This window comes from Dendrobates tinctorius, unplaced genomic scaffold (genome assembly GCF_039654945.1).
Source record: "Dendrobates tinctorius isolate UK_male_01 unplaced genomic scaffold, ASM3965494v1 ptg000011l, whole genome shotgun sequence".
Taxonomy (NCBI): domain Eukaryota; kingdom Metazoa; phylum Chordata; class Amphibia; order Anura; family Dendrobatidae; genus Dendrobates; species Dendrobates tinctorius.
In genome coordinates this window covers 103,278,399-103,294,027 of record NW_027361679.1, presented here as the reverse complement: position 1 = coordinate 103,294,027, position 15,629 = coordinate 103,278,399, and positions in this window count along the sequence as shown.

The following is a 15,629-nucleotide window of genomic DNA, read 5'->3' as shown; positions in this document are numbered from 1 at the left end:
TTAGTTCTGTATTTCAGGGCAGCGCCTTTCAAGGCTTATCTACAGCATTGTATAATGCTGCTGATAAGCCTCCGATCCAACCTGCAAGAGAATAAAAATAACTTTTATTATACTCACATGCAGGGTGGTCCAGCTCAATGTATGTTGCAGGTCCGGGTCCGGCGTCTCCCATCTTCTTATGATTGCCACCCTCCTGCTTGCTTCATGGCTCCCTAGCATCACACTCCTGCACAGGTGTACTTATCTGCCCTGTTTAGGGTAGAACAGATTTCAGCAGTGCGCAGGAACTGGGCCTCACAAACCTTTCCCAGCACCATGCAATGCAGTACTTTGCTCTGCCATCACCAGGGCAGATAAGTGTGCCTGTGCAGGAATGCAATGCCGGGGAGCCTGTGTGGATTACACAGGGACTCATCATCTACATGAAGCAAGCAGGAAGACGGCGATTATAAGAGGATGGAAAGCCTAAGACTAAGACCTGTGACATCCCTCGGACTGGACCACACCGCAGGTGAGTTTAATAAAAGTTATTTTTCCTCTCTTGTAGGTTGGATCGGAGGCAGATATACAGCATTATAGAATGTTGTATATCAGCCCTGAAAGGTGGTGGCTGTAACTGGCATCGGCACTGGTGGTGGTGGTCTATGGTAGTGCAGTGTTTAGGGAGGATTATCATTGCTGTGACTGATGGTTTTACCAATGGGAATTCCAATAACTTATTATCTACTCTGCAAATAAGTGATAAGTTGTGACTGTAGCCCAGCTCCTTTAATGTTGCTTACCTGGGATCCAGTGGGTCACTCTCCTGTCCACACTCCAGCTTGTTTCTGACTGTAACAGGAGGCCGATTTCTGATAGTCCAGTTTCCTGCTTCGTCCCTTCATTGAGTGTAGACATAAGTGCACAGTATGGATAGAGAGAGCTGTGAGCTATCTGTATGATTAGGTTGAATGATATAGAAGCAACGTGCCAATAGGAGACCTTAGGGATGTCTATGCTGGAACTGATCTACCTAGAGTTAGGAAAGCATCAGAACTGTAGTCTGCTTTGCAACTTAAAGGCATTGTCCATTCCTTAAGAAATTTTTAGTAAACCTTGCAGCTTGCCGAATCCTAGCAGTCTGTAACGTACACACCGTTAGGATTCGGCTCCGCTAGAAGGTTCCAATGGTTGACAATGGTATGTGATTTGTTTCTTTGCAGACACTTACTTACTAGAGTCTCAGGCATTCTCAATAGACCATTGATATACAGTAGAAGATCGAGAAAATGGGCTGCGACTCTAGTCAGCATGTGACTGCAGCTATGTAAATCCCATACTTACAGTCATGTGATGAATGCAGGAACAACCAAGTGGAACCAAATCCTAATGGTGTCTACATTACGCATCACTAGGATCCAGCAAATGTCAGTGGTGGACAATCCCTTTAAAATGTAACTGTCATTTAAGGATAATTTGCAGCGGTATGTGGGTGTGTCTGCCTCTAATACCTTCCTCTTCCTCCCTCATCACCTCTACATAGACTTTAATGAGTAGCAACTGTCATCTCCTATCTCAATAATGGGAAAATCAGTCAGATTTTATTCATGAATTGAGAGTGACGGGTAAGTCCAGGGGGAGAAAGAAGCAGATTTCTTTTATAATACATTCCAAAATTTCTTATTTTCCAGTGTAATATTGATTTCCGAAATGAAAATGTAAAACAACAATTACTCATTAAAGGGAACAGTGTTCAGCAGTGCGACATTTCACCAGCCACATTCCGATATCACATACAAAGTCAAACATTTTTTCCCCTTTTCCTGTTTTCACTATATACGATCATATTAGTAATGTAGATGTCAGTGATGTCTCAAATAAAAGCAATTCCCAAAAATTCTACTAGATTGAAGTTCGATGATTAGGTTGAATAAATCAGCTCATCATCATGTACATCAAACATTTCTAATTTCTTAAAATGCCTTTCAAATTTCAAAGAAGTTATATACAAAATATAACTAGAAAATGAAAGAATAGCAGTGATCTAACTGGAAATAGGCTAATCAAAAGAAGCCAATATGAGATGTAGGAGACACTTGTGGAAACACATGGTTATGGGCTAAACATCCAAAATACACATGAAAGAATAGGAATAGTTAATGGATTGTATCGAAAAGTGAATGTATGCTATCTGCAGTGAACATGGCATTTTCCATCATCGTTTATGGTTGTTAGAAGTACAATAGCATAGAAACATGTGCCATAAAATGTTCTTTATTGAGTGTTTAGAAGTGCATAGAGTCAATGGGTCCAATATAAACTCGGCAGCACAATGATGGCATTCTAGTTACATCCATGGGCTTTTTCATTGATTGCTTGCTAGGATAAGCTCAGGAAATCTCCAAACACTGATATAAATCCAATCAAGCACTCTGAAATTGGTTCTTTTCTTTTCATTTACTAGAAAAAAAACAAAGGTCTAAGGCCTTGTGCACACATTGAGTATTTGGTGAATTTTTTACCTCAGTATGTGTAAGCCAAAACCAGGAGTGGATGATACATGCAGAAGTGGTGACGTGGTTCTATTATACTTTTTCTCTGACTGTTCCACTCCTGGTTTTGGCTTACAGATACTGAGGCAAAAAAAATTACTTTTTTTCTAATTTCTTACAATCCATTTTAGGCTGATTTTACCTTTTTTGTAAATAATCGCTAAATAATACCATCATATGTCAGTATGTCCACATTTTTAAGAAACACAATATTTTTTCCCAAAAATTGAAATGTATTTGTGAAAATACGTTTCAATTATGCTGTACCATCCAATATAGCCATTTGCAAACAGAAATATTCCTCTTAGCACTACACTACAGTAGAGACATTAACACCTTTTTTTCTCACTATGTTGTAGTTTTGCAGAACACAGGATTGCACTGTATAACAAACCGTACATTATTGATATTTTACACCAGTCGACAATGATTGTATTCTTATAATCCTAAAAGCAGAATTCTGAACGTAGGTGAAATGTTAGTGCCAAATCTAAATCAGCATAAAAATGTTCTTGTTTTGTTGTTGTTGCAGTCTTAATGCCTGTAAAAAATCAACAACGATTCTTTATGTATGCCAATTTGTACATGCGTTTTTTGTGGCTGCTTTTAATTTATGTAATTTTGTGCAAACTTTCTTCCTGGCTGTTTTACTGACAAGCCTTTGGTGAAAAAAAATCTAAAAAAAAATTGCAAACAGAGAATACAAATCTTTGATAAAAGTGCAAATGACACCAAAATGCCACACAGCCAAAAGCTATGTATCTATATATCTTCGGATTTTATTATAGTTTAACTAAAAACTAGCCTTTTAAATCAAAATGTAAAGCTGAAAAACACATAGATAATTGCTGTTTGTAAGACCAGAGTCAGAAAAATCATCCAATTTTCATTCAGAAAACTCAGACGATTTTGATCATAATGTCATCCATGTGCCATCTCTGTACCGGTCTGTGTGCCATTCCTTTTTATACATCAACATTTTCAAATGTAAATGATCACATATGGTTTCCTACATCAATAATGGCAAGGTGTCCATAAAAATTAGGTGCAACATGGATGTTCTGTATTTGATCCAATTTTTTTCCCACAACCATAGAATTGAATGGGCAAAACCTGAAAGAGAATAGCGTACAATCCGATTATGTTTTTTCACTTGGACACCCAATTTGTGTGAAATAACTCTCATCTGAACAGCCCTATTAAATGACATTAGTTAGTGTGCTGTATGATCTTAACGCGAACATCATACTGTACATCCGTATTATATGCTCAGGTGAACGAATCCAAAAAATGGCCTAAAGGGAAAAATGCTTCCGATTTTGACATTTTTTGCCTTTTTATGTGCCTGAATTCACTCATGTGTCGTTCAACATGCTTAAAGAAACCATTGAAATCCTACAGAGAGCAGTAAACAGCTAGATAAAGGTACTAGCTAAAAGGGTTTTAAATCACTGCTCTCGTGGCGTGAAACGCGTCCCACTGCTGAACACATGTAATAAATGCATTTCAGACTGCTTTAAAGAGTAATTGGTTTCAGCAAATTATGTTTATTCTTTGTATAACAAAAAGTTATGTGGTTTCTCAATAAACTTTATCAAGATTTCTGCACAAAGTCATTCAATGGTAACTTTTATTATTTTGAATAAAAATTTAAGTTGGGACACCGATGCATAACATTAAGATGATTAACATAAATAAATTAAAAATGAAATCTAAAATTAGTACCAACAGGTCAGTGTATTGTGGTCACATTCAAAGTGATAAAAAAATAACAAATATTTAGCAAACAACGCATGACAGCTGAGTTGATCAGCTGACTTGTGCCTGTAACAGCTGTGGGAGGAATCGATATCCACCTGTGGCTGTTAACATGTTAACTGCTGCTGTCAATCTCTGACAGCAGTATTTAACATATACGTGCTGGAAGCTCATCACAAACCATTGCCATCGGCGCCACGTCACATGATTGTGGGGCATCAATGGGTTGGCATGACAACCTGGGGTCTGTAGGAGACCCCTGTGGTTATCATTTTAGATCTGCTATGAGCCTTGCCCATTGGCCGGTGTTCATAGCAGATGGGCAATCAGAAGATCGCAGCTTCAAGTCTCCTATGGAGACTATTGAAGCATGTAAAAAGTGAAAAAAGTTTTTAAAAAATATTAAAAAAATATAAAAGGTCAAATCACCCCCTTTAGCCCCATTGAAAATAAAACAATAAAAAATACATATATTTGGAATCGTCGCATACAGAAATGCCCGATCTATCAAAATATAAAAAGAATTGATCAGATTGGTAAACGATGTAACAAGAAAAAATTCAAGACGACAAAATTACGTTTTTTTGGTCACTACAGCATTGCAATAAAATGTAATAACTGGTGATCAAAACATCATATCTATCCCAAAATTGTGTAGATGTCAGGTCGATGAGCAAAAAAATAAGTCCTTACGTAGCTCCAGATCACAAAAAAATGGAGAACCTCTACATGTTTGCTATCTATGAACTTTTATTGACCTGGAGAATCATAATGGCAGGTCAGTTTTAGCATTTAGTGTACAAGGTAAAAAAATAAATAAATAAACTATTGTGGAATTTTACTTTTTTGCAATTTCACCACACTTGGATTTTTTGAACATTTTCAGGTACATTATGTGGTAAAATCAATGGTGCCGTTCAAAAGTACAACTCATCCCGCAAAAAAACAAGCCCTCACATGGCCACATCGAGTGAAAAAATTAAAAAGTTATGGCTGTGGGAAGAAGGTGAGCAAAAAACAAAAACAGAAAATGGCCTGTGGGTGAAGGGGTTAAAGGGAATATGAACAGTTCTCTCTTCACAAGTTTTTAAACACTTTAAAAAAGATAACCCTGTCCATGATTATTTTTTAAAATTCTCTTGTGTTGATTATTGTATGTTGTGACACTGATGAGATACATGTGGCTTTTACTGTTCAGTAGGATATTGTATTAAAGAGGGAGTGTTCTCAGTTCTTAAGTTGCTTTAATTAGTTACCTTGAAACTAAGCAAGTTTTCAGTTGACTTGCTGTTACTATCTGCTGTCATTCTCCTGCCTTGAGAAATATCACTTCTATGGAACAGCTCTCTTCCAGAGTGCATACTAGTTACATTCCAGGAGAGAGAGATTAACTCTAAAGTTACCAGTAATCTCACTCCAGTCCATTGACCTCTATAAAGCAGTAGCCCTTCACCTCCGTCCTCTCCCTCTCATCTGCTGAAGAGGTGCCGTTATAAATCACCAGCCAGGTCGGCAGCTTTCACATCAGGTCTGCTAATCTCAGCTCTCTTCTTTTGCTGTCCAGAGCTGTGTTCTTACACAAATGGTGTGTTATTTTTACGCATAAGATGAGAGATAACAGCCTACACTCATAACAAACCACTGATAGTTGAATGTGTTATAGCAGATCTTGTGCTGGGCTTTATTGTTCCATTAATGCTACAATTATACTATCTACTAGAGCTGTCAATCAAGGAGGAGAGACCACTCGGCCAGAAACTCAAAAGTAAGGAATCTAAGGAGACTGCAAAGATGCTCAAGGGATGACGTTAAGCTCCCTCTGTAATGTCTCCGTTTGACTGCAAAATAGTTTTGATTATTATAACAGTATTATAATGCACACAAATTTATGTTAATTTGGCGTAGTCCTCAATATAATACGAAAAGATAAGTTGTACATCCACTTCTAATAGGCGATAAATAAAATTCTATTTCTGCTATATTTACAGCAATATCAGAAGTTCCATGAAGACAAAGCATCATCCAGAGATGGGGAAAAACATGGCTTTTTGTATATGGCAATGAACTACTATAGTATAGCATGTAAATCAAGAGAAGTTGGCCATCTTAGGGCAGCTTGAGCACAATAATGTAAGACCTTAAAGGGAATCTGTCACCCCTTTTTTGAGATATCATATAATGATATCGTTCAATTGGGTGTCACATAAGGATTCTGATAAACTGCCGCTGTCCGGTCTGATGGGCGGGGCTTATTCAACTGCTCCCCCACTCCCTGTCTTGCTCTACGCATTTCTTCTTGTGTAGAGCAAGACAGGGAGGAGGGAGCAGGTGAATAAGCCCTGCCCAACGGACCGGACAGCGGCAGTTTACATACATCTGAACCGATATAAACAAGGTATTTATGCATGAAAGGTGCGGGGTCAGGGGGAAGCAAAAGTACTAAGAGAATCCTTATGTGACACACAATTGAATGATATCATTATATGATATCTCAAAAAAGGGGTGACAGATTCCCTTTAAACATCTAAAAACTGGCACTATGGCACCTCTCAATGTTCCTCAACGGCATCGACTAAGAATCTCTTTAATACACTGTGTTAGGTACGCGATCTTACTGCATTTTCTTGCAACAATGCCATCACGTTGTGGTACTGATTACACAATTTTGTCATCCACATTCACAAGCAGCTGTTGTTACATGTGCTGGTGTTAAGTAGTTCTATATTAACATGATCAGCACTACACCAGGATGCCGTCACGGCGAGGCTCTGCGCCTTATAGAAGCAGCAAGTGCATATATGGACAAAAACTCTTCGGATAGACTTTGGAATTTAAATTATTCTTCTTTTGAATCATCTTGGTGATTATACCGCCTAAACAGAAATTAGTGCACATTACAATATAGCAATAATATTAATCAAAATTATTTAGCAACAAAACAGTTCCTGTTTCTTCCCTAAACAGATGCAAAAAAAAACCACATGGAGCAAGAAAAACCACATGTGTATCTCATCAGTACTGCAACTAACAATATTAACTCTTATTAACTAATTATTTGTATTACTATCTCTCAAGACTGACTAGTTGGTTTTTAACTATGGTACTAATATACTATATATATATATTTATTTTGTTATTGGATTGCATAAAGTAATGTCGAAATGTTCTGCAAAGGTGTGCTAGGTTATATTTTATTCTAATTTAACTGACAGTTACAGTGGCAAATTGTAGATTAAATGATCTCTAAAAGGTCTAAAGTTAAAGATGACACATTTACTTAGTTTTTTAGGCAAAAAAAAATAATCTTTTACATTTTTAAAAATTACAAAAAGGAAAACGGGCCTATGCAAAAGATTGGACATCCTGCATGGGTAGTAGCTAACAGCACCCCTTTTGAAGAGCATCACAGCTTGTAAATGCATTTTGTAGCCAAACAACAGTCTTTCAATTCTTGTTTGAGGGATTTTCATCCGTTCTTCCTTGGAAAATTCTTCCTGTTCTGTTAGATTCTTTGGTTGTCTTGCATGTACTGCTAAATTGAGGTCTAGCCACAGATTTTCTGTAATACTCAGATCAGGGGACTGTGAGGGCCATTGTACAACCTTCAGCTTGCGCCTTTCGAGGTTGTCTATTGTGGATTTTGACTTGTGTTTAGGATCATTATCCATTTGTAAAAGCCATCCTCTTTTTAACTTCAGCTTTATTACAGATGGTATTATGTTTGCATCAAAAATTTGTGGAAATTTCAATGAATCTATTCTTCCCTCTACCCGTGAAATGTTCCCTGTGGTATTGGCTGCAACACAGCCCCAATACACAATTGATCCACCCCCATGCTTAATGGTTGTTGAGATGTTCTTTTCCTGAAATTCTGTGCCCTTTTTTCTCCACACATACCATTGATCATTGTGGTCAAAGAGTTCGATTTTAACCTCATTGGTCCACAGGATTTGTTACCAAAATGCATCAGACTTGTTTAGCTGGGTTTTTTTACGCATGTCTGTTGCTTTATTTTATGGTGAGGACGTAGGAGAGGTTTTCTTCTGATGACTCTTCCATGAAGGTCATATTGTGCAGATGTCTCTGAACAGTAAAACAATGTACCACAACTCCAGAGTCTGCTAAATATTTCTGATGGTCTTTTTCAGTCAAGCAGGGGTTTTCATTTGCTTCTCTAGCAATCCTATGAGCAGCTGTCACTGAAATTTTGTTTGGTCTTCCAAACCTTTTCTTCATCTCCACTGTTCCTGTTAACTGCCATTTCTTAATTACACTTCGAACTGAGGAAAGGACAACTTGAAAATGCTTTGCTATCTTCTTATAACCTTCTTCTGCTTTGTGGGCCTCCACCATTTTCATTTTCAGAGTGCCAGGCAGCTGCTTAGAAGAACTCATGTCTGCAGTTTTTTGGCACAAGGTTAGAGGAGTCTGGGTTTTTATAAAGTCATCTGAGTACACAAATCTCCAAGGGTGTTCAAACTTTTACATCTGCATTTTTCTGTTTTGTAATTCTTAAGATGTCAAAAATGATAAATAAAAAATTCCACACCTGAACCCGTTGAAGCGTTGTTACCGAAACGACCGTTGTCCATTCTGCCTCTCCCTGCATGCCTTTGTAACCTGCACATCGTGTTTTAGTCCTAATCCCAAGGAATGGAATAAAGGACTTTTTCACATTAATTAGAACTGGTGAGCGCCGCATCTTTTTTTCTTCAATTTTACATATATATTTGATTGCCTAAAATGCAAAGGAAATGTGTCACCTTTAACTTTAGGCCTTTTAGAGATCATTTCATCTTCTTCACCTCGGTTAACTGTTCACAATAAAAGTAATTTTTACCCGGGGTACCCAAACTCTTATATGCCACTGTATGTTATTTCCATCTAGGTTTGGGAGTTAACCCAATAATTTTATTCAATCATTTTTATATTCATTTGGTATTGGATATTTATCTTCATTAATCCTAATACAATTTGGAAAACAGAGTAAGCAGAGATCTTGAAATTCAGTGTTATTGACAAAAAGTATGCAGAATAAATTGTAGTGTTTTTAATTAAAAATAAACATCATTTCCTGTAGCCAGAATACTCCTTTAAGTCATTATTCACATGGTAGTAATTTGAATGTAATGGAAAGGTTAGTACCTCTTCTGTGATTTGGACATATTCCTGGTTTTGGATAACAAATGCTCATGTAAAATGCTGACCGAAATACTGCAGTGTGACAACTAATGCAAGCTTTTGTGACTGTTTTAGTTCAAGAGGGTTGTGTAGGCAATATGGTTCTAAAAGCTTAACTTTTGCGTTGCAATGTTGTTCAAAATATTTTGAAAAAGAAACAAATATCCTTGGTGTCTGGCACTCTACACAAGACTATATTGTGTTTATGTCTAGTGTACGTTTTCATAGCTACAATAAGTAACAGTGGATTATGGCTGTACCATCATGCTCCAGGCTGACTCCCATTGTTAAGCATTTTTTAAAAACTAATGCATCTTACATGTGTTCACTTTTACCTGTTCTTAAGTGTGTTGTATGTTTCTGCAATTTATGTTTAATAAATTCTTTTTTAATCATTTGTCTATCGTGTCATACTTATTTTATTGCTATTTTACTATACCTGAAATTCTACTACAGAATCATGCGAAACAGTCTGCAACTTTCAAAAGGTGGTGGTTACATAGTTAAATAGTTGATGTGCTTGTTGTCACTGTACTGTGAAGTAATGTGAAGTAATAATTAGACTTAGGTGTCTATGTGGTACATTCTGCCATGATCAGTCATGGCTGGGAAAAATCACAGCAGTCTGTGCTAGATGAGGAGGAAAAGAGAAAGGAAATTACTTTGATTGCAGACATCACTGGTGAGTCACTGGATTTATCTGTCATGAATATATGTATATGTTCTGAAGAGCACATGTGTATAAATTATGTCTTCCACTATATGGTCATTGTATGGGGGCAATATTAGTCTTAGTACAATGGTTTTGTTATTGATTAGTATGGTGGTATTGTTAAAATGCAACAGCATGTGCTGGTAAAATATGGTCATGATGTTTCAGTATTACACTTCTCAACATTGAAATTGTGACACCAAAAAAGAAAAGTCACTGACTTATGGAAATCACAGGATTGATAGACATGTTAACGATATAGAAATGATGAAAAAAAGGAAACAAAAATTTCAACACATCTTGATTTATTCATAATCGAGTATGAGCGCCATACAGAAACATACAAGCACTTACACACCTTGGCTCCTATCAGTGAAGTTACTAATAGTTGTCTGAGGAATGTTTTCCCAAGTTGAATGCACTTGGGCCCAGCATTAAATTTTCTGCTGGGACCCATAAGACTCTACTTACACCTACGTAAAATAAATGTAGTATTTGATTGGTTAGTATTTTTACTGCCTAGATTGAACTCTTAGTATTTGTAAGCCAATATGAGGAGTGGAACATTCAGAGGAAAAGTATAATAGAAACATGTGCACCACTTCTGCATTTTCACCCACTCCTGGTTTTGGCTTACAAATACTGTGGCTGGATTTTATGGTGACGATACAGGAGAGGTTTTCTTCTGATGATTCTTCCACGAAGGCCATATTTATGCAGGTGTCTCCAACTGCAGAGTCTGCTAAATCTTTTTGAAGGTTCAGAGATCCACAATGTATTTCTGGAGTGAGTTTGCTGCACTGAAAGTAAAGGGGCCGAATAATATTGCGCGCCCCATTTTTCAGTTTTTGAATTTCCACAAAAATTTAAAATAACCAATAAATTTCGTTCAACTTCACAACTGTGTGCCACTTGTTGTTGATTCTTCACCAAAAATTTACATTTGGTATCTTTATGTTTGAAGCATGATATGTGGGAAAAGGTTGAAAAGTTCCAGGGGGCCGAATACTTTCGCAAGGCACTGTACTACATGGGAGTCAATTTACAATCAGAGGGTCAAAAAGTGGGAATCTATATTATATGAGGAAATAAGAGCAGGATGTTATACTGTACTATATGTGGCAAAAGATGGGGACATTGTACAGGGCCATAATGGGTAACATTATAAAGTATGGATGATAAAGAGGGTGACGTTATGCTATTTGGGGCCAAATATAAGGATATTACCCTAAATGGGGGCCAAAGAGGAAGACATTATGCTAAATGGGGACCAAAGAGATGAACATTTTGCTAAATAAGGGCCAAAGATGTGGGCATAATTAGAGGCTAAAGAGCTGAGCATTATACTATATAAAGTTCATAGGGGGGAACTTACTATATGGAGGCCACAGAGGAAGACATTACACAGTATGGGGCCAAAGAGTAAGAATTTATAGTATATGAAGGCCAAAGAACAGGATATTAAACTATATGGGGCAAAAAAGGTGGACATTATATAGTATGGGGGCCATAATGTAGAAATTATACTAAATGGGGATAAAGAGGGGGACATTATACTAAAAGTGGGGTTAGGGAGGAGAATATTATGCTATATTGGGACTAAAAAGTGGTATATTAAACTAAATGAGGGCACAAGAGGGGAGCAATATGCTAAATGCAACCTAAGATAGTGGCATTATGCTTAATGGAGGGCAAAACGGTGGAAATTATCTTACATGGGAGCCAAAGAAGGGGACATTACTTTGAATGGAGAACAGAGAATGGGACATATCCTAAATGTTGGCCAGAGAGGGGGACATCATGCTAAATGAGGGCCAAAGAGATGGACATTATGCTAATCCATGTCCAAAGAAGGGGACATTATATTATATGAAGGTCACAGAAAGGGGACATTATACTGTATAGGAGCAAAAGAGGGGTAATTATACAATACGAAGCACAAAGAGGGAGACATTATACTATATGGGGAAAAAGAGGGGACATTATACAATATGAGGGCCAGAATAGGGGAAATTACACTGTTTGAGATATGAAGATGGGTATCATTATACTAATTGGGGGCCAGAGAAGGGGATACTATGCAAAATGGGGGCTAAATAGTTTGATATTACACTAAATAGGATCCCAAGAGGAAGACATATACTAAATGTGGGCAGGGCAAAATAGGTGGAAATTATACTAAATGAGGGCCAAAGAGGGGAACATTATGCTAAATTTGGTCAAAGAAGTGGGACATTTTGCTAACAGGCAAAAGACGAGAATTTTATACTATACGGGGGTCCAAGAAGAGGCATTACACTAAATGGGCAAACAAGAGGGGCATTATATTACATAGTGTCCCAAAAGGGGGAATTATTCAAAATTGGTGCCAAAGAGGGAGACATTCTGCTGAAAGGTGGCAATCGACAGGTCCATTTTGCTAAATGGGGATAAAGATGGTGACATTATGTTAGATTTGGTCAAAGAACTGGGATATCATGCTAAAAATAGGCTAAAGAAAAGGATTTTATACTATATGGGGGCCCAAAAAGAGACATTATGATAAATATTGACACAAGAGGGGCATTTTAATGCATAGAGTCCCAAAAGAGGGTATCATACTAAATTGGTGCCAGGCATTCTGCTATAAGGTGGTGTTAAATGGGGGCAAAGAAGTAGACATTATGCTAAATGGGGCCAAAGGGGGGGACTGTAATTTGTAAGCAAGGCCACAGTTTGAAGAGGCCACCTCGGACAGACTTGGCGCAGGCCACTCCATCTGGAAGACTCCAGAAGAATCACAATACCTTTTAACCCCTGTACAGGAATCTGGTTTTACAATAGGAACCAGTGTAATGCTGCCATGGAAGGATTGCCATCCAGGGATAGGAATGGTTGTCAAAATAGCATCAGAGTTGAGAGGTCACGTCAAGGACAAAATCAGGATCTATAAGAATAGTCAAAAACAAGCTGGAGTAAAAACAGAAATACACCAAATAAAACAAGAGCAGGAGAAGCACACCTTTCCAGGGGAGCACTAAAATTATACCTGGCAGCTTCCAGCAGCAACCAGAAAGCTTTAGTAGGGTGTGGTGCTCTCCAATTGACTGTAGTAGGGAGCTTAAAACTTCAGCTGGAAAACTCAAACCCCAATAATGCCAGATGAGAGGCACTTCAGGTCCCAGCCTCTCTAACCTTAGTGGCTGGGCAGAGCATTCTTTCCAGAGCCTATGATTCTGACATCTATATCACCAACATTGCCCGAGGAGTGAATACTGCGATGCCTGGTGAAACAAGAAGAAATCACAGGATCAGGTTTTGGTGGAGATGTGAGAGGGACATTATACTTATTGGTAGCGTAAAAGGAGGACATTATGCCAAATCGGAGATCACAGGGAGACATTATGTCAAATAAGGCCAAAGAAGTGGACATTCTGCAAATTGTGAGTCAAAAAGCAGAGTCAGACGGCTGTAAAACTCGTGTGAGAATCGCATGCATCGCACTGAGCGGACTGGCCCGGCACCTCTCCTGACATGAGCAAGACAGCGTGATGTATTACTATGCAGCTGACAAGGTCAGGTCAGGAGAGCCGACAGCCAGTAGGAGTTTTACAATGCGATTCTCAAATGAGTTATATGGCTATCTGACTCTGCCCAAATATTGGATATATTCTATATGAAGGCCAAAGTGGGTGACATTATACAATATAGGGGCCACAGAAGGGAGCATTATACAGTATAGGGGCCAAAGAATGCAATATTATACCCTATGGAGGCCAAAAAGGAGGACATTATACTACATGAGGGTCAACTAGGGGGATAGTATACTGCATAATTATACGGTGACAAACGAGGGTGGCAATATACTGTATAGAGGCCAGATTGGGGGCATTATACTGTATGGGGACCACACAGAGGGGCAGTATATTGTGTGGGGGCCACAGAGGGGGATATTATTACTGTATTGGGGGCTTTAATGGAGGCATTATATTAAATGGTGGGGGACTTTATTAATAAATAGGGCAACAATGAGAGACAAATGTCCCCATTGTGGACCCATACATTAACAATGCCCCCATTGTGGTCTCATACATTATTAATTTATGGGGCCACAATTTTCAATGTTGCAAATATATCAACGCATAAAAGTTGGATGTATGGGTGCCACTGGAGAACGGGGCATTACTGTTGTATTTTTTGCATAATGATGGACATTACTACTGTTTGGGAGAAGAAAGATGAATTTTACTATTGTACTGGGCCCAGAAAAGGTGACATATGCATTAATACCGTATTGGGGCCACAGGAGTGTACATTTCTACTGTGAAAGGGTGTCAAAGAATATCACTAATGTAAAATATTGTTTTTGAGAAAGTATTACCATGCAGGCCACCAAGGTGGCACTTTGGCACTTTTCTTCATCTGGCATAGTGTAGAAGTGGTGAACAAACTATACCAGCCATAGATGTCTGTGTGTTTCATTCTGCAATGAAAATTCATGGCTGGAAAAATTATAGCGATCATACTTGGATGAAGGAGAAAAGGAAGGATTAATGTCTTTAATTTGAGACATCACTGATAAATCACTCGATTTACCTGTACACTAAGGCTATGTGCACACGGTGCGGATTCTTCTGCGGATCCACAGCGTTTCAGGCTCTGCGGGTCCGCAGCAGATTTGGGTGCGTTGTACAGTACCATTGTTTTCAATGGTAAACTGAAAAACGTTGTGCACATGCTGCGGATTTTTCCGTGCGGATTTGCTGCGGGTTCAAATCCGCAGCATGTCAATTCTTTGTGCGGATTCCGCTGCTGTATCACACCTTCTCCATTGCAGAGGTGTGAAACCGCGGGGCTAAACCACAGGCTAATCCACAGGTAAACCGCAGGTCTTTTGACCTGAGATTTTACCTGCGGATTTTTACAAATCTGCTCGGAAAAATCCGCAGGACCAAAATCTACATGTGCACATAGCCTTATACTGCACACTAGAGATGAGCGACTTTGCCTTTTTTCGGGTCGAGTCGGGTTTTATGAAACCCGACTTTCTCAAAAGTCGGGTCGAACGCAATCGGCCGATTATCGTGAAAAGTCGAAGGCCGACTGAAACACGAAATCCAATGATAGTCAATGGGGAACCAAGGTCGGCAGTGAGTGGAGGACAGGAAACACACCTACAGTGCCCATTTTAATGCCAAAACATCAATTCTTATTACTGAAGCTTGTCAACCTTCATTTACTTTATAATAATAGTCAGGCATTGAAAACTGGGGGTTATTTGGCTAAAGTAGTGGGGAGGGGTAGGGCTGGCTCCAGATTTTCGTGGGCCCTGGGCCAAAGAGTGTCACTGGGCTCCTTTAACACATGCCACAATTCATGATCCTCTGATACAGCAGAGAAATAGCGATATAGTACAATGAAAAATACTTCACTTCTTACATCTCATTACTGATATCCATTTTAAATTC